Source organism: Sarcophilus harrisii, chromosome 1 (assembly GCF_902635505.1).
Source record: "Sarcophilus harrisii chromosome 1, mSarHar1.11, whole genome shotgun sequence".
Lineage (NCBI taxonomy): Eukaryota > Metazoa > Chordata > Mammalia > Dasyuromorphia > Dasyuridae > Sarcophilus > Sarcophilus harrisii.
In genome coordinates, this window is record NC_045426.1 from 556,999,105 (window position 1) to 557,005,692 (window position 6,588).

Below are 6,588 nucleotides of genomic sequence, written 5' to 3' on the forward strand. Positions count from 1 at the left end.
TCTTCAATTCTTTCAATGTCTGGTATAAATTTCTGTGGTCGCTGGCTCTTTCTCTGAGGTGGCAGTTTGCAGGAGAGAGACATATATTAGTACAAGTCCCAGGAATTACCCAGTTATTAGACCCTCCCCAACACTCCAGGTCACTCCTATGTAAGTCAGGTTGTGAGGGAGGTCATGAAATTTGCTTGCCTACTGCAGAACTATTTGCCCCATTATTTCTCCTTTCTAGGATCATAGAACCATTGATAGAGCCTTGCTAGGTCGATATGTCTTATCTTATTATTATATTATATTATATTATATTATATATATATTATTATATTATATTATAACTCTCCTGATTTTAAAACTGAGGCACCCTGAAAGATTCAAAGTCTTGCCAAGGGTCACATATCTAATAAATGTCTGAAATGGATTTTGAACCTAGGTCTTCCTGATTCCAAGCCCAGAGTCTCATCCACACTGCACCAACCACTCAGGAACCCCTTTGCAGTTTAGCTTTTAATCAGCTTTGTTTCTAAAGGACAGGTAGGCAGGTGAAAAGAGGGGACAACTTGGATGGTGTGTGTGTGTGTTGTTAAGGGTAGGGGAAGAAGCAGCTTAACTTCCCACACCTGGAAGCTGTTTCATGACCGGACAATATGGGAGTTTGTCCAGTCTGTCTTGTAAAGTTGGCAGTAATTCATCTGGAGCAACTCCTGACTTTGGATCCGGAGGCAGGTCATTCTGTCCCTCATTCTCTGGCTGGCTGCCTGTGATAAAGATGGAAATAGAAACAGTCCAAACTCGCTGATACTCGGGTGAAAGGTGCGACATTAGTGGAGAGCATCTAAGTAGAAGAGGCATGTATGGTACTCTCGCTGCTGAAGAGTAGCCGTGAGCGGGATATGAGTGTGTGAGTGTGAATGAGTGTGTGAATGAGTGTGTGTGTGTGTGTGTGTGTGTCCGCGTGCGAGCGTGCTTGGGGGCAAGAAAGAAAAATGAGCGCGTGGTGACCTCAGCATGTGGAAGATAAAACCTTCCCCCTCTCTCCATCCCCTTCCTCAGAACATCTCTTTAGGGGAGGAAGGGAATAGCATCTTCTGCAGACCCTGGAAACGATGGGTGGTGTTGCACATAGGAAATTTTCCAATGTGTTTCCTCCCCGTGAGCTGGGTCCATTTGTTTTCCAGCCATGCTTAGATCAGGAGCTGGAAAACTGAACTCCCCCAAAGTGAACTTCCTCTCCTTCTATAAACTGACCCCTGGTGGTTGCTATAGCAACTGCAAAGCGAGAATAATGAGACGTGTAAACAAGCCCGATTCCCAGTGCTGTGGCACCACGGGCTGACCAGGGAGAGGAACTCTGACTAACAGGACGTGCACAGAAACGTGGCTCTCATGGAGACTTGGGAAACGCGCAAGCCAATCCCTCTCCTCTCTTCTCTCACTTCGCTCCCCCACCCCCTTCCCCTCCAGCCAGCCCCAGAGGGGAAACAAGGAAGAGGGATGCTAGCTAGCCAGCAAGTAGAGACCTGTCTCTGGATTGGTGGGGCTGAGCATCCTGCCGCCGAAAGACAAATCTAAACACTTACCCAGAGCCCTCAGCTAGATGTGCGCCAACCTGACCCTGCAAAACGACTAATCCGCGTCCCTGGCCTGCCTGCACACCTGCTGGCTTCCGAGACTCCATCAATCTCGCTAGAAGGCAGTGGGTCCGTGTGGGAAGTGCCCCGGCTCCTAAAGGCGAATCCTGCTTCTGCTAGTCATAGCCTCCTTGACCTAGGGCGACCCTAGGAGCCAGCCTTCCTGAACTCCGCTTTCCTTCTTTGTAAAATAAATCGCTTTATCTATTTAACCTCCGAGGTTCCTTTTAGCTCTAGACGTCTGCACTCAGAACTATTTCCATTCCTAGACTTCTAACTATTCCCTCCGCATTCAGAAGAACCTTGGTTTCCATCCCTAGACGTCTAATTATACTTAGAAGAACCTCGGTTTCCAGCTCTAGACATTTATTCCCATTGCACTCAGAAGAACCTCGATTTCCAGCCCTAACCGTCTGACTCCATTGCACTCAGGAGAAATTTCATGTAATAAATTCAAGCAATCAGTCCTGGAAAGTTAACTTTCATGTTTATTTTCTTTCAAAGAGTACAATAGGGAAAAATAGTTTTAGACAGTTTGTGATCATAGTGTACCTTTTCACTCTTCAGAGCTAAAAGTTACTTAAAAAGAAAAGAACATTCCCCCAAATCTAAGGTATTTATTTTCAATTTTCCTTCATTAATTATTTTCCAACATCATCCGATTAACTTTGAAGGAAACTGCTTAATAGACTTTAGGATAAGGCAGGAAGCTTTCCTTGTCTTCTTTAATCTTAATGCCCTCCTACTGAGATGATTTTAAGTAGCTTGTTTGTACATAATTGTTTGCAAGTTTCTCCCATATTAGACTGGGATTTCCACGAAATCAGAGACTAGGGTCCTCCCCCCCTCCCTATTTCTCAGGATTTAGCAGTATGCCTGGTAAATAGTGAGCCCTTACTAAATGCTAGCATTTATATGACTGACTGACCAAATCATTGGGTACCAGTCACAGTATCTGTTTACAAAGATGAACAAATTAGTGAGTCATACTACATCCCACCAAACACCAAACTCTGGTGTGCTCTGGTGGGGAACAGGTGAACTACTGTCATGTACTCTTTCAGGATAATTGGTGATTAATTCCTCAAATCTTATGATAAGAACACTTTCTTGATGCTTAGGCAGTTCCAGTCTATTAAAAGATGCCAATAATACTTATATGTGTAGTATTTTTAATTTGTTGAATTGCTTCATAGAACCAGGATTGCATATGGGAAGGAGCATTAGCCCAGGGCTCAGAAAAATGTGGATTGAAAGCCTACCTCCAGCATTTATTATCTGAGTCATTTAATTTCTCAGTGTCACAGTTTCCTAATCTGTAAAGTAAGCAAATAGAGCACTTGTCTTAGAATTAGGAACATTCATCTTCCTGAGTTCAAATCTAACTTCAAACACAAGTTATGTGACTCTGGGCAAGTCACTTAACCCAGTTTTCTTATTTATAAAATGAACTGGAGAAGGAAATTACAATCTACTCCAATATCTTTGCTAAGAAAATCCCAAATGGGATTATAAAAAGTCAGATGTGACTGAAAGAACTCAGGACAACCACCACCACCACCATAACAACAACAAATAGAGGTAATTACTTTACTACTTAACTCATAGGGCTGTTGTGAGACTCATATGAGATAATGTCAGTTATTAGTAAAGACTGATAATCTTATGCAATAGATAAGATTATTATCCTTCTTTTTCAGTTCAGCAAACTGAGGCACAGAAATGACAAGTGGCTTTACATATACAACATCTCAGGGATGTTGCAAGAATAAATAAATGGATGAATAAAAGACAGAGTGAGTTACTTCCAATGTTGACATTATTAGCAAGAGATCAAAGGCTCCTCATATTTATCAAAGACCTGAAATTCATGGGGATGAACATTCTTACAAGTTGTACACATATTTAATACCAACCATGCAGAAACTATCAGGGACCTTTTGTACTTGTTATTTGTCCTTTTCCCATCAGTTGGTGAGGGATGGAGAGAAGAGAGCAGAAGTAGCTACAGAACATGGCAACCATACTAGAAAACTACATTTCCCAGAATCCTGTGACCTGAAGATGGAATATTGATAGCTGAAGGACATGGTTACTGTAATTGCTATAGAAGTATAATGATACTATTCATTGGGCTGTAATTACTTTTGTTGTTTTACTGTTCAATTCTCTTGTTAAGCAATGTCTTTATGTTTGAATGCCACTGAGAGCCTTGATTTTCTAGCAGGTGAGTCAATTAAATATATAAGAAACTATTAGGCAACTTTTAGAAAAAAAAAATTCTTGGTGGGGACAAAATAAATTAAAAGAAGTAATGATTATTGAAAATCTTTTTGATAGGAATATAGTCCAACTATCAGAGACTAAACTCCAACCTGTAAGATATATGAATAATCTCTTTTCTGTGTGTGTGTTATATACACATGTATATTATATATGCCTCTTACTTTCCATTACATGACAACTACATTCTATTTAACATTAGTCTAATCCTCATGTTGGGTAAAATTAGACATTATTTTAATGTGGTCCCCAAATTCTTGAGTTGTCAACTCTAGATAACCTCTCCAGGTTGTCCAAGGCAGATATGCTTTAGGTTTTTTGCCTTATTTGTGAAAACTTACATTTTAAACCTCTTCCTTTCTTTTCCTTTCCATCTTTTTTTGTGTTCCCTGAATCCTGGCTCCCTCATTCTTAGCCATCCTTTCTAGAACTGATTTATTGCACTTTCATCCATAACTCCAAGTCATTGGTCATAGTGGGGGAGTTGGAATGCTCCTTATACCTCTTTGCTACATCCACATTCTCCCTCTACTATAGCTTTACCTTTGACAGTCACTTTATCCATAATTTCTGCTCAATTAAAATTCTGGCAGCTTCCTACCTTCTTCTGTCCTCAATGAATTCAGTGCTTAGTTCCGTTTTTCTCTCCTCTCAAACCTCTGTCTTCATATTACAGGTCAATTCATATGATCTTCCCTCAAATATCCTAATCTCACAGTTCTTCAATTTGCCTATTTTTCATCATCTATACTTTTACCTTACTCCAGCCACATACAATGGGTATCTCAGGGCTCTGTTCTAGGCCTTCACTTCTCCCTCTGTATTATTTCACTTGGTGATCACATCAACTTCCATAATTCCAGTTATCATCTCCATAGTCCTCAAAACTCTTTATTCAGCATTAACCTCTCTGCCTACCTTTAGTTATACATCTCTAATTCCTTATCAAACATCTCAAGGCAGATGTCCTATAGTCATTTTAAACTCAACATATTCAAAATCAAATTCATTATCTTTTCCCCCAAGTTTTCCCAGTTTCCAAATTTCCCTATTACTGTTAAGGACACTAATATTCTCCCAGTCCTCTAAGTTTATAAACTTGATGTCATGCTCTACTCCAGAATTTCTCACCTCCCCCACTTGTCAAAGTGATCTTCCTAAAGCATGGACAAATCCTCACATTGTCCGTATCAAAAAATATATGTCTCATTCTGCATCTTGAGTTTATCACCTCTTGGTCAGGAGATGGGTAGCCTGTCTCATCATGGAACATGACATCTAGACATCTAGAGTTCTAGAGTTGTCTCATCATCACATCACTCTAGAACACTGGGATCTAGAACACTCAAATAGAAACAAGGTCACAAATCCCCACATAAGAATCTCTGTAGGTTGGTTGACAATTTAAAAATGTGAAATTGTTTGTTCTATTGTATTCCTATTTATTTTATTAACTATTTCTCCAATTACATCTTAAATTTTTCACATCACACTTGGGAGTGTTATAGATGCTTGCTATAAGTGGTTCACGCTTTTGCCCTACAATCATGGTTAGTCATTGTATTTCTTAATACAGATTTTTAAAAAAAGTCTTTCAAAGTTGCTTGCTTTTTAGAGATTTTATAAATTATTCTCTTAGTTCTGTTTATTTCATTCCATATTAATTCATTTAAATCTTCCTAGGCTTAATAAGCCCCTTAATCATTTCTTCCAGCATAATAGTACTTCATTTCCCAATTTATTGGCACCCCTTTAAGTTTTCACTTCTTTAAAAAGGTGCTACAAAGATTGGCCTAAATTATGTTCCTCTTTAAAAAAAAATCTTTTAGGGGGCATAGATGTGGTAGTAATGCTTGTACTGGGCATGTGACTTTTGGGATGTTTTCAAATTAATTTTCAGAGTGATTGGACCAATTCAAAGTTACACCAGCAATTCCATATGCTCCTTTTTTCACGTAGCCTCTCCAACATTTATGGTTTTTGTTTGTCATTTTTTTTTTAACCAATCTGATGGATATCATCTCAGGGTTTTTTTTTTAAAAATGTGTTTTTCTAATTTGGAACATTTTCTTCATATGATTGTTGATAGCTTGTATTTCTTCCTTAGAAAACTGCTTACTCACCCTCTTTGAGTCATTTATCAATGGGAAATGACTCAATCTTAATATTTGATCAATTCTTTATATTTCTTAAGAGAGAGACCTTAATTGAAGAAACTTGATTAAAAAAAGGTTTTTCTCCTTTAGTTAGGTGTCTCTTCTAGTTTTAGTTGTATTAGATTTTCTTTATACAAAACCTTTTTAATTTTATAGAATCAAAATTGTCTGTTTTTTCTTCTACAACTCCTTGAAAGAGTAGTTTTCTGGTATTGGAAACATAGATTTTTTTCCATTGTAACTTATCTTTTTTGGTACTTAAATTGATGGCTTTCTGTAAACTTGCTACTGACTTAGGAATTGGAGGAAGAAGTGTAGCTATATTAAAGTCATGATCTTTAAGTACAAAGTTTTGTTCTTTACTTCTTAATGCATGGGATTAGATTCTTCACAAGGCAAAAGTAAGAAGGATGCCTGAACTCCTGTAGAGTTAGCATATGCTCTCCTAAGTCTTTAGTATATGGCTTCTTGCCACATACAACCTGTTTGAACCCATGTAAGTAATGTAGCCTCAGTTTCTTTGT

General features: G+C 38.6%; 1 long non-coding RNA gene across 1 annotated transcript; it reads right to left on the bottom strand.

Moving 5' to 3' along the window:
- Window positions 1-499: 499 nt before the first annotated feature.
- LOC116420647 lies at window positions 500-1,905 on the bottom strand. Its single transcript, XR_004231029.1, has 2 exons — window positions 1,575-1,905; window positions 500-752 (listed from the first exon to the last, which is right to left on the bottom strand). It is a non-coding gene; the product is annotated as an uncharacterized LOC116420647 (long non-coding RNA).
- Window positions 1,906-6,588: the final 4,683 nt, after the last annotated feature.